General features: G+C 48.0%; 1 protein-coding gene across 5 annotated transcripts in view; it reads left to right on the forward strand.

Moving 5' to 3' along the window:
- LOC121279898 (protein kinase C delta type-like) overlaps positions 1-13,055 on the forward strand; it is a 59,407-nt gene that overhangs the window by 6,924 nt on the left and 39,428 nt on the right. The window contains exon 1 of one of the 5 annotated variants that reach the window (XM_041191434.1): positions 8,952-8,969. The exons of 3 other annotated variants lie outside the window; for them this stretch is intronic. The gene's annotated coding sequence lies outside the window, so the exon portion shown is untranslated. Of the gene's footprint in view, positions 1-8,951; positions 8,970-10,418; positions 10,576-13,055 lie in introns of those variants that run through there. One more of the 5 variants, XM_041191429.1, reaches the window with a different exon arrangement.

Raw genomic sequence — 13,055 nt, forward strand, 5'->3', positions numbered from 1 at the left:
CTCGAGAACTGGTGGTCTGATTCCTGAATTTAGAGCTGTATCTCAAATATAACACTTAAAATGATAGGTTATGACAGTTTAAAGTTTCCCTCTGGGATTTTTAAAAAACTCCGCTTTACCAAGTGCATCGGTCATAACAGAGACCAAAGGCAGAGATCTGTGGGTAACCAACCATCGGAAAGTTAAGGGCTTATTACAGTGTAAATGTGATGATGCTGGTAGATGGAATAGAGAGATGTGACCTTGGATGGTTTGGCCACCCAGAGTGAGATATTTATTCTACATTGGACTTAAGTTCAGTTTTTAAAAAGCGCAGCTGACTTAGGGGCAAGAGGCAGAAAGAATGAAGCTGGAGCCGACAGGGCCCCCGTCTGTCAGGGCGCTGGCCACAACAACACCCCCCCCCCCCCCCCACCAAAACTGTCCAAGGCTCCTCTGTGTTGGGTTGTGTGACAGTTATGAGGAACAAGCTTGATGTAAAAACTTGTCTATTTGTAAGTGACGGGCTCTTTGTTGTGTAATTTGTAAATGCCTGAGTTCTATAGCAGCTTTGAGCATTGGTTTAATGGAGCAATGAGCTGTTAACATGAGCATTCAAGAAGCAGAGATATGACTAAATTTCTAAGTGTGCCAAGATTAATAGATTTTACTGTTGGGAGAGGAAAGAGGGCTCACTGTGTCAGGGGAGGTCTCGGGCAGACAAAGGTGGGGGGGATCTCGGCATGTCAGAGGAGACGGACAGGGTCTCGGCATGTCGGGGCAGAGATGTGGGGTCTTGGGGAGGCAGGAGGCCTCGGGGGAAATGTGGGGGGGGTTATCTCAAGGAGGTGAGGGGGTCTCGGGGAGATAGGAGTCGGCAGGTCTCGGCGAGACGGGTGGGTGTTTTGGCCCATGGAGTGTGCGTCTCGATGTGTTGGTACAGTTTAAGTTTGTTATGGACAAAGAAATCGACAAGTTGCAAAAAAAAAAAATGTTTTGGATTGGGGGAGAGTGGATTTTAGTAAAATAAGGCAGGATCTGGCCAAGGTAGACGGGGAACAGTTACTTGTGGGGAAATCTACAGAGGAACAGTGGGAAGTGTTCAAAAAGGAAATGGGGAGGGTACAGGCTCAACATGTTTCGTATAGGTTGATAGGAAGGAGTAACAAGCCCAGAGAATCTTGGATGACCAGAGATATTCAGGATACAATGAGAAGGAAAAGAGAGGTTCTTAGCAGGTACAAGGGAAGCAAATCAGCGGAGACATTAGTGGAGTACAGAAAGTGCAGGGTGGAGCTTAAGAAAACAATTAGGAGAGCAAAGAGGGGATATGAGAAAGCTATGGCTGGTAAAAGTAAGGAAAATCCCAAGATATTCTATAAGTATATCAATGAGAAGAGGATAACCAGGGAAAGAGTAGGGCCCATAAGGGACCAAGGGGACAATCTATGGGTGGAGCCAGAGGACACCAGTAAAGTGTTGAATGAATACTTCACATTCGTCTTCACCCAAGGGAATGAGGATGAAGGTATTGAACTCGGGGAGAGAGACTGCCAGGTTCTTGAGCAAATTGATATAGGGAGTGACAAGGTATTGGAGGTGTTGACAGGCTTAAAAGTTGCCAAATCTCCAGGTCCAGATGATTTGTGTCCCAGCCTGCTGAGGGAGGCAAGGGAGGAGATCGCAGGGGCACTGACCCAAATTTTTAAATTCCTCTCTGGCCACGCGAGAGGCCAGAGAACAGGAGAACAGCTAATGTGGTTCCGCTATTTAAGAAGGGTTGTAGAGATAAGCCAGGGAACTACAGGCCAGCGAGTCTCACGTCAGTGGTAAGGAAACTATCGGAGAAAATTCTGAAGGAGAGAATCTATCTCCACTTGGAGAGGCAAGGTTTGATCAGGGATAGTCAGCATGGCTTTGTCAGAGGGAGATCATGCCTAACAAATTAGAATTAATTTGTTGAAGTGACCAGGTGTGGAGATGAGGATAGTGCAGTTTATATGGATTTCAGCAAAGCCTCTGACACATGAGAGACTTATAAAGAAGACAGATTCACATGGGATACAGGGTAATTTGATAAGCTGAATTCACAATTGGCTTAATTGTAGGAGGCAGAGGGTGATGACAGAAGGATGCTTTAGTGATTGGAAGCCAGTGTCCAGTGGCGTACCACAGAGATCTGTGTTGGGTCCCCTATTATTTGTCATTTATATAAACGAATGTTATGAGGTGCCATGGGTCAAGTGTTGGTAAATGGGGTTAGGTAGTTAGGTCAGGTGTTTCTCATGTGTCAGTGCAGACCCGATGGGCTGAAGGGCCTCTTCTGCACTGTGATTCTGTGATTGGTGGGACAGGCAGTCAACTTGGGCGAGGTGGGTGGGCGAGGCGGGTGGGCACCTTGGGCGAGACGGGCGGGCACCTTGGGCCAGGCTGGTGGGCGAGGCGGGCGGGCACCTTGGGCCAGGCGGGTGGGCGAGGCGGGCGGGCACCTCGGGCCAGGCGGGTGGGCGAGGCGGGCGGGCACCTCGGGCCAGGCGGGTGGGTGAGGCGGGCGGGCACCTCGGGCCAGGCGGGTGGGCGAGGTGGGCGGGCACCTCATGTGAGCTGGGCATCAGAGTTGAAGAGCAACAAATTCATGATGCATTTATTGGACTCGAAGTTGATGGCTGTGAATTTACCGGAGAGCAGTAACGGATTGAACATAAAAATGACACCGAGCTGGCAGTGTAGGTCACCAGGATGGAAAACTGTGATTACAAGGAGAGATTTGAGATTGTAGGAGCTTTCCCAAAGAAAGAGAAGGCTGAGAAGATTTATTTAAAATTGTGAAGGGTTTTGATGGTGAATGGGGAAAGGCTGTGTTCTCTGGGGTCTTAGTAACAAGGACTGATCAGTTTAAATCATAGTTTCAATAATGAGAAAGCTTCAGAGAATTTCTTTATTCATGAATTAATGGAAGTAGTTGTGAGAGCATTCTTTGCAACTGTTAAAGAAAATCAGATAAATAGTTGAAATAAATGCAGATAACGGGCTTTGAGAGAGACCAGGACAGTGAGATTATTTTGAGATTGATATAGCACTATGGGCAGTGTGTGTGGCAGTGGAATTAGGTTGAGATTGTTACAGGGTATGGGAGGGGGGGAGGGGCGATGGGATTTTATAGTCTGTGAACTGCATGTTATGGAGTTTTGCCAGGTTTATGACAGGTTCTTTGTGGGTTTATGTTATTTCTGACTGACCCGATTGTCTTTGGATTGTCAGGGATGGTTAGAGATGGCTTATACTGGTTCTGTTGTCTTGTTTGGCCCTCACTGGTTTCTGTTTACAACCTTCGTTTAAGCTTCACAAGTTATGTATCTTCCTTTTCACCCTCTTCAGGAGACATTATTTCTTAGGTAAAAGTTATTCTCCCCTCCCTGATCATGGGTGTTTATGAAACACCTGAAGCTCTTCATTGGCTCAAGGGCAGGGCACCTCATGAGCAGTTTAGGGTAGTGGCCTCACAGAATCACAGTGCAGAAGAGCCCTTCGGTCCATCGAGTCTGCACCGACACATGAGAAACACCTGACCTATCTACTTAACCCCATTTACCAGCACTTGGCCCATAGCCTTGAATGTTATGATGGACCAAGTGCACAACCAGGTATGTTTTAAAGGATGTGAGGCAACCCGCCTCCACCACCCTCCCAGGCAGCGCATTCCAGACCGTCACCACCCTCTGGGTAAAAAAGTTTTTCCTCACATTCCCCCCTAAACCACCTGCCCCTCACCTTGAGCTTGTGTCCCCTTCTGACTGACTCTTCAACTAAGGGGAACAGCTGCTCCCTATCCACCCTGTCCATGCCCCTCATAATCTTGTACACCTCGATCAGGTCGCCCCTCAGTCTTCTCTGCTCCAACAAAAACGACCCAAGTCTATCCAACCTTTCTTCATAACTTAAATGTTTCATCCCAGGCAACATCCTGGTGAATCTCCTCTGCACCCCCTCCAGTGCAATCGCATCCTTCCTATAATGTGGCGACCAGAACTGCACACAGTACTCCAGCTGTGGCCTCACCAAGGTTCTAAACAATAATTCGGTCAGATCACCTGTAGCTGACATGACACTCAACTGGGACAGATACTTCTGGAGTTACCTCGCTGGACCTGCCTGATCCTGGAACGCTGTTCTGTTGGTTTCACTGTCACTGTCACTGCTCTCTCACTCTTTCCCACCACCACTTCCCCACCCCCACCTCCCTGTGCACCGTCTGCTGAAGGTCTTTGGAGTCTAGTGATTCTTGCTTTCATCTTTTCAATGAGCTGCTATAGGCTCTGTCTCTCCCACACCCTTTCACTAATCTGTGCAGCTGGCAGTGTGTGGGCGAGGGGAGGGCCCTGCTATTTATGTCATTTTAATTTGGAGCTCTTGAGTGAGTTTTCAGAAACCAGTTAAACTAGAATCACATTGTTCTCTGGGTGATTCTGTCATTGAAATTACCTCTTCAAACGCTCTGTAGAATAAATCAGACAAATTAACTTTATTTCAAATGCTGGGAGAGGGGATGATGCAGTAATGATTAGGTAGGGATGGATGGAGGACTGGAGATGAGGGTCCTAGGTCGGGGTGGGCGCAGGGATTGAGGGCTTTGGGTGGGGGGAGGAGGGGGGGGTGAGGCAATGTGGGGTACGGGATTGGCAGGAAAGAGCTGGTGCACTGGAGGGTTGCTCGGGGCACAGGCTGGGCAGTTGAGGGGCTGGGCAGTTGGGGAGCTTGAGCAGAGCAGTGAGGTGATTGGGGGTATCGGGGCAGAGGAATTGCTGGACCTGGAGATGTTGGGGTGCAGAGGCACAAGCCTGGGGCAATGGTTGAGTCAGGGTGCTGGAGCTAGGATAGGACATGTTGGATGCACGGGATGTGGGAGCAGGGCAGTAGGGGTGCAGGGGGTTAAACTTGTATTATGTCCTTGGTTGAATGCTTCTGAAATATGATACTGACACTAAAACCTCCCTCTCTACATTTTCTGTGGTCACTGAGTGTGTCTGAGCAGCAGTACCGTCAGTCTCATTCTAACCACTTCTGTTTACAAAGATGTTGAGGCAGTGAATACTGAACAACTTTAACTGTTCCTTCTGAGGAGTTGGGGACATTACTGTTATGTTCAAAGTGTGCGGATGGGTTTGTCTAAGAAGGGTTAAAGGGGGAGGTCTGATCAGATATTGACCTTTGAGCCCTCGACAAGATCAATGTGTGAGTGCAGTTGGACAGGATCAAGAACTGAACCACTAAGTTAGAACAGAGTTTGCGAAAGTGCCATGAGCTCCCTGAACCCAAATTGGTTGGGTTGTGTAATAGAATACAATGCACCCGATATCTCACTGATTTACAGTGTGACTATCCTGAGGGGCAAGGAGCCAATCCCAGCCCAGTGGCCATTCCTCTAGAGCAGGAGGTAGGGAATGGATCACAGGGGAATTGAATGCACTTGCCTGCAGGAGTCACTGGATGATTATTCTGTACCTCTCTCTAGCCCTACGAGGGTAGGGGGTGCGGTTCTTACCCACTCTCTGTGGGTAAGTGGAAGGTGAGTGTAACATGTCACGCAATGAAACCTGAACATGGTGCCATTCTATCCTGGTCTTCCTCTGATAACCTGCAGGCTGCCAGTGCCAAGATCCCAAACCTTTGTGTGAATCTGTAACCTCTCTTGGTGACAATTAGTTTTCCCTGAAGGTCGAGCCAATATTGGACAGGTTTCTTTGGGGTGGAGGCTGTGATTCTGGAATGTGCATTGCATTTGGAATATCTGTGTGACTCAGGAGTGCCTCAGGCAGAAGATCGTATTTAACAATTGAAAGGAATGATTTCATGATGCTTCTCCTGTGATGTGTCCACACATAACTCTGCTTTTGTCTGTCAGTAAATCTGCATCTTAGACTTGATGGTTGAGCAGAATTTCAATGGCCCTGAAATGTAGCAGCTGTCTTCTCTGAATCTTGAGAGTTCATTATCCAGTCAGTATTTTTTTGTTGCAAAAAATATAATTTATTCATAAAATATCTTCAACCACATTCCAAACCATTTCAAAATCACCATTACAAAAGTACAATCAGGTTCAACTTTTACAACATGCATCATAAGGTGGATCAGTACAAACAATGAATATTACAATCATTTGCAGACATTCATTTTGAGCTGTACATCCCGAGAGGCTCTACACAGTTCCCAGTCCCTCGGTGCACTGTGGCAGAAAGGTCTTAGGCAACGACCCTTCCCCATTGCGCCTTTGCGGCAGCTGCCCCAAGCTTTAGTGCGTCCCTCAGCACATAGTCCTAGACTTTGGAATGTGCCAGTCTGCAACACTCGGTCGGGGACAACTGTTTGCGTTGGAAGACCAACAAGCTTCGGGCAGACCAAAGAGCGTCTTTCACCGAGTTGATGACCCTCCAGCCGGCAGTTGATGTTTGTCTCGGTGTGTGTCCCTGGGAACAGCCCGTAGAGCACTGAGTCCTGTATCACAGAACTGCTCGGGGTAAACCTCGACAGAAACCACTGCATCTCTCCCCAGACCTTCTTTGCAAAGGCACAATCTACAAGGAGGTGAACAACACTCTCTTCCCCACCACAGCCATTTCGAGGGCAACATGCCGAGGGGGTGAGACTCCTGGCGTGTAGGAAGGATCTGACGGGGAGGGCCTTTCTCACCACCGGCCAAGCTACGTCTTGATGCTTGTTGGAAAGTTCTGGCGATGAGGCATTCTGCCAAATGACTTTGACAGTCTGCTCGGGGAACCATCCCACCAGATCCACCCTCTCCTTTTCCCTCAGGGCCTGTAGGACGTTACGTGCCGACCACTGCCTGATGGATTTGTGGTCAAAGGTGTTTCTCTGCATAAATTTTCCCACGAGGGACAGGTGGTACGGCACGGTCCAACTACTTGGAGTGTTCCCGGGCAGCGTGGCCAGACCCATCCTTCGCACCACTGGGGCCAGGTAGAACCTCAGCATGTAGTGACACTTGGTGTTTGCATACTGAGGGTCTACGCACCGTTTGATACAGCCACACACAAAGGTGGCCATCAGTATGAGGGCGATGTTGGGCATGTTTTTTCCCCCTTTATCTAGAGGCTTGTACATCATGTCTCTGCGGACACGATCCATTTTCGACCTCCAGATAAGGCGGAAGATGGCTCGGGTGATCGCCACCATGCAGGAGTGTGCAGTGGGCCAGACCTGCGCCACGTATAGCAGCAGCGAGAGTGCCTCACACTGATGACCAGGTTCTTACCCGCAATGGAGAGGGAGCGTCGCTCCCACATGCCCAGTTTCCTTTTCACCATAGACACTCGCTCCTTCCAGTTTCTAACGCATGCCCTGGTCCCTCCGAACCATATCCCCAGCACCTTCAGGCCGTCAGCCCTGACAGTGAAGGAGACAAAGGATCAGTCAGCCCAGTTCCCGAAGAACATGGCCTTGCTCTTCTCATGATTTACCTTGGCTCCGAAGGCCAGTTCGAACTGGTCGCAGATGTGGATCAGTCTGCGCACTGACAGCAGATCCGAGCAGAAGATGGCGACATCGTCCACGTGCAGGGAGGCTTTGACATTGGTGCCTCCACTGCCTGGGATCGTCACTCCTCTTATGCCCGGATCCTTCCTGATGGACTCAGCAAAGGGTTCTATGCAACACACGAAAAGAACAGGCGAGAGAGGGCAGCCCTGCCTGACTCCAGATTTAATCGGAAACCTATCTGATTCCCACCCATTGATTGAGACTGCGCTACTGATGTTAGTGTAGAGCAGTTGAATCCAATTGCGAATTCCTTCCCCAAACCCCATTTTGGAGAGCACATCCACCATGTAGGTGTGTGATATTCTGTCAAAGGCCTTCTCCTGATCCAGGCTGATGAGGTAGGTGTCCACACCCCTGTCCTGTACATAGGCAATCGTATCCCTGAGCAGCACGATGCTGTCCGAGATCTTCCTGCCCGGCACAGTGCAGGTCTGGTCGGGGTGGATCACTAATTCCAGAGCGGATTTGACCCGATTGACGATGACCTTGGACAGAATCTTGTAGTCCACATTCAACAGTGAAATGGGTCGCCAATTTCTAATTTCCTCCCTTTCCCCTTGTGCTTGAAGATGAGGGTGATAATGCCTTTCCTCGTGGATTCTGACATACTGCCGGCCAGGAGCATACTCTCGAACACTTCTAGCAGGTCTGAGCCGATCCAGTCCCACAGAGCTGAGTACAACTCCGCTGGCAAGTCGTCGCTTCCGGGAGTTTTACTCTTCTCGAAGGACTCAAGGGCCTTAGTCAGTTCGTCACGAATTAGCGGTTTGTCCAGGCTCTCCCGTGTACTGTTGTCTTATCCAGTCAGCAACTTGGACAGGAGGCACTAGGTTCTGGGCTTTGTGACATGAACCCTTGACCAGATTGACAGCAAGTGACTGAGCTGGATACTGGTCTTGGTGGGCCTAGGGTAAAGAGAGGGTAAATCCAGCAGAGATCTGCCCCTCATCCAAGTGAAGATGGATTGGCCTTTCTCTCCACGGATGCTGTCAGACCTACTGAGTTTTTCCAGCAATTTTTGTTTCTGTTTCGGATTTCCAGCATCCGCAGTATTTTGCTTTTATCTTTATGGATCGGCCTCTGCTGTGATGCAGACTGTGAATAAATAGCCCTGCTGAAACCCAGGCCATCATGAAGCTTGTGGAACCACATTCATCCCAGAGTGTGAATTCTAATCTGCCAGCTGGCATACTGTAATTAATTTGCTTCCAGGAGTTTTATTATGCAGTCGATAAAATATGTACTCTATTATATCATGTTTCAGTCACACTGCAAAATCAGTTTGAAAGAAAGTCCTGCATTTGTATAACCTTTCACAGCTATGGGGTATCGCAAAATGTTTTACAGCCAAAGAAGCGGTTTACTGAAGTGTAGTCACTGTTGGAATGGAGAAAACAGTAGTCAATTTGTTCACAGCAAGATTCCAGCACAATGTGGTAATTACCAAATAATAATTTTAATGAATTGTAGAATTTTAACAGCACAAAAGGAGGCTATTTTGCCCATCGTGTCTGCACCGGCTCTCCAAATGAGCCGATTATGACCTAGTGTCATTGCCCTGCCTTTTCCCCATACCCCAGCACATTGCTTCTATTCAAATAATCATCTAATGTCCTCTTGAATGCCTTGACTGAACCTGCCTCCACCACACTTCCAGGCCGTGCACTCCAGACCCGAACCACTCGCTGTGTGAAAAAGTTTTTTTTCTCACATTACGCTTGCATGAGATTGTTTGAAGGATAAATATTGGCCCCAGGTTTCCATGGAACATGCGTCTCCTCTTCTTCGAAGCAGCGAGGGAATTTTTGTTTATATCAGAGGGCAGATGGGGACTCGTTTTAATGTTTCATTTGAAAGATGATCCCTCTCGACGGTGTCGCCTTCTCTTGGCCCCGCATGGCATCTGCATTCCCCTGTCCAACAATATTCTTCCTCTATCTTGAAACCACCCATTTCATTCTAGCTCCTGGTGCACAGACTGTGGGGGATGGGCAGTACGTCAGTTAAACAACCTTCATTTCATGCAATTTAGGTAATTTCTTCAAAATTCCACTTCTAACAGGGGTAGCCTGGAGCAACCTCTGGTTCCATTGCTCAAAGCAGGGCATCCTCCACGGCAATTGTAAATCCTGCTCAGTGATTCCCTTCAAGCAACCGTTAAAAATTGGAAATATAACAAAGACTCGCTGGGGCACAGAAAGAGAGAGCATTACTCTGTATCTAACCCTGTGCTGTACCTGCCCTGGGAGTGTTTGATGGGGACGGTGTAGAGGGAGCTTTACTCTGTATCTAACCCCGTGCTGTACCTGTCCTGGGAGTGTTTGATGAGGACAGTGTAGAGGGAGCTTTACTTTGTATCTAACCCCGTGCTGTACCTGCCCTGGGAGAGTTTGATGGGGACAGTGTAGAGGGAGCTTTACTCTGTATCTAACCCTGTGCTGTACCTGTCCTGGGAGTGTTTGATGGGGACAGTGTAGAGGGAGCTTTACTTTGTATCTAACTCCGTGCTGTACCTGCCCTGGGAGAGTTTGATGGGGACAGTGTAGAGGGAGCTTTACTCTGTATCTAACTCCGTGCTGTACCTGTCCTGGGAGTGTTTGATGGGGACAGTGTAGAGGGAGCTTTACTCTGTTTCTAACCCCGTGCTGTACCTGTCCTGGGGGAGTGTTTTATGGGGATGGTGCGTCCCAAAGTGTTGACACTGTGTATTTGGAGTGCTGACTGGTCTGCCTGTGCTCTTTGCTCTAACCAACAGAGGGAAGGTTCCACTTCCTCTTTAGTCCGAGTTGGATTTGCTGGGTGTTGCAGGAGGATCTGGCAGTTGGAGATGGGTTGTGGTGATTGTGTGGAGTGGAGTTAGGGATCAGGACTGTGCAGGAGCCACTCTGTGTTTTGGATCATGCTCTGCTCTCTATGGTTTGAAGGATTTGCTGACTGCTCGGACAGACTTGTTTGTGAACTTCCTCTGTTGCTTTGTCATTGCCTCTGTTTTTGACAACTTTCAGTCAGAAGTTGTGATTCCTTCGATTGAACCTTCATTTGGTAAATTCACACTCAAAAAACTCTTCCCCTTCTGTTGCTGGTTATTGCAAAATGTAATTTTGGGTGTAGGGGTTGGTGATGGTGCATTAAGAGATAAAGAAGTAGTTCTGTGGGGCTGGGAGGGGTTTGGCTGGGATAGGAAGGGGCTGGTGGGGGAGGGGGTACAAATGGCAGTGAAAATGAAACTTGCAAGGAATTCTGAAAGGGAAATCATTCTCGCCTCTGTGAAACATTTTCTCTTTATCTCCTTATTCCTCCCCTCCCTCCCCAAAGTTAATGAGATCAAGCTGGTGAAGGGATGAACTGGAGTCAGACTTTACACACTTCTATATTTATTTAGAGATTCTCATCACTCGCATTTGCCTCCAAACACCACAACCCCAGTTTCAACCTGTGTCTATAGGAGCTCAAGTGAATCCCCAGTTAATGCCCACTATCTGCATACAATTAAAATAAAATTAACATGCTCTGTCTCGCCCTTCCTGCATCTCACCTTCGGCCAACCTCAATGTCTCTCTTGTCACCCCTCCTCCCTTTATCTCTCTCTTTATTAACTATAAGTCACAGGGTTTTTGTCAAACAGAAAATTAAATACAAATGTTGTGCCTGCAAATGAGTCATTGAATGAGTGAAACTGGCACCTTTGATCATTTCCTGATGCACAGCTGAAATCCGCGTAGTTTCTGTACTTTCTGACTGCACTGGATCCTGGGCACAGTGACCTCACTGTGCTGCAATGTTTCACCATCAGCCACTTTGAACAAATCTTCAGGACTTGACCCAAGTTCCAGTTCCATGGAATGCTGATGCATGATAACATGTTCCTGTCTAGAACAGATCAGGAAAAAGGGGGCACAGTGTCCTTGCCCCTTGGAACATCGGGTTATGGGGGGGGGGGGGAGGTGAGTTAGTGTCGTGGTAGGGGCCCATTGGATAGCAGCCGACCTAGAGCCATAGAATACAACAACAACTTGCATTTACGTAGCACTTAAATACAGTAAAATATCCCAAGGCACTTCACAGGAGCACATTATCAATTAAAATTTGATACTGAGCTAATAAGGTGATATTAGGACAGCTGACCCAAAGATTTTAAGGATCTATTTAACAGAAGAGATGGGGAGAGGTTTAGGGGTTGAATTCCAGATTGTAGAGCCCAAGCAGCTGAAGGCATGGCCACCAATGTTGCAGTGATTAAAATTGGGTACAAAAGAGGCCAGAATTAGAGAGGCACAAGAAATCTTGGAGGGTTATGGGGCTGGAGGAGGTTATGGAGGGGTGAGGCCAAAGAGGGATTTGAAAACAAGGATGAAAAATATAAAATCAAAATGTTGCTTAGCCAGAAATCAATGTAGGTCATCAAGCACAGGAGTTAATGGATGAACGGGACTTGATAGGAGTTTGGACACTGCAGCAGAGAATTTGATTAACTTAAGCTTCCGGAAGTGGCAGATGAGAGGCAGAAAAGTGATGCCTTTGGATAGTCGAATCTAGAGGTAACAAGGGCATGAATGTTGGTTTCAGCAGCAGATGAGCTGAGGCAGGGATGGAGTCAGGCAACATTACAGAGATGGAAATAGTCTTATTGATGGGGTGAATATGTGCTTGGTCAAATATGACACCAAGGTTATAAACAGTGTGGTTCAACCTCAGTTGCCAGGGAGGAGATGGATTCAGTGGTGAGGGAGTGGAGTTTCTGACGGGGATGGAAGACAGTGGCTTCAGGCTTTGTGATAATCAGTCTCAGTTTAGAGACAGTGAAGCATTGGAGAGAGGTGGAGGTGGGATAGAGCTGGGTGTCATCAACATACTTGTGAAAACTAATGCGATGTTTTCGGATTATGTCACCAAGGGTCATAATATAATGAGAAATAGGAGGGGTTCAAGGATCAATTGTGGGAGACACCAGAGGTACTGGTGTGGGAGTGGGAAGAGAAACCATTGCAGTGATTCTCTGGTTATGATTAGATAAGAGTGATACCAGGTGAGAGCAGTTCCATCCAGCTGGGCATTAGTGGAGAGGTGTTGGAGGAGGATGGTCTGATCAACTGTGTAAAGGCTGCAGATGTTTGAGAAGGACAAGGAAGGAAAGTCTGCCTTTGTCCCAGCCACAAAGGATGTCATTTGTGACTATAATAAGAGCAGTTTCAGTACTGTGACAGAGGTAAAAACCTCATTTGAGGGATTCAAACTTGGTGTCCCAGAAAAGCTAAGAGTGGATTTGGGAGACGACAAAATGTTCAAGGATTGGAGAAGGGATGGTAGCCTGGAGAAGGCTGTAAAGTGCCTAATCGGAAGAGGTGCTGTTCCTCCAGTTTGTGTTGGGCTTCGCTGGAACATTGCAGCAGGCCAAGGACGGATATGTGGGCATGACAGCAGGATGGTGTTGAAATGACAAGCGACAGGGAGGTCTGGGTAATGCTTGCGGACAGACCGGAGGTGTTCGGAAAAGTGGTCACCCAGTCTGCGTTTGGCCTCTC

This window comes from Carcharodon carcharias, chromosome 7 (genome assembly GCF_017639515.1).
Source record: "Carcharodon carcharias isolate sCarCar2 chromosome 7, sCarCar2.pri, whole genome shotgun sequence".
Taxonomy (NCBI): Eukaryota; Metazoa; Chordata; class Chondrichthyes; order Lamniformes; family Lamnidae; genus Carcharodon; species Carcharodon carcharias.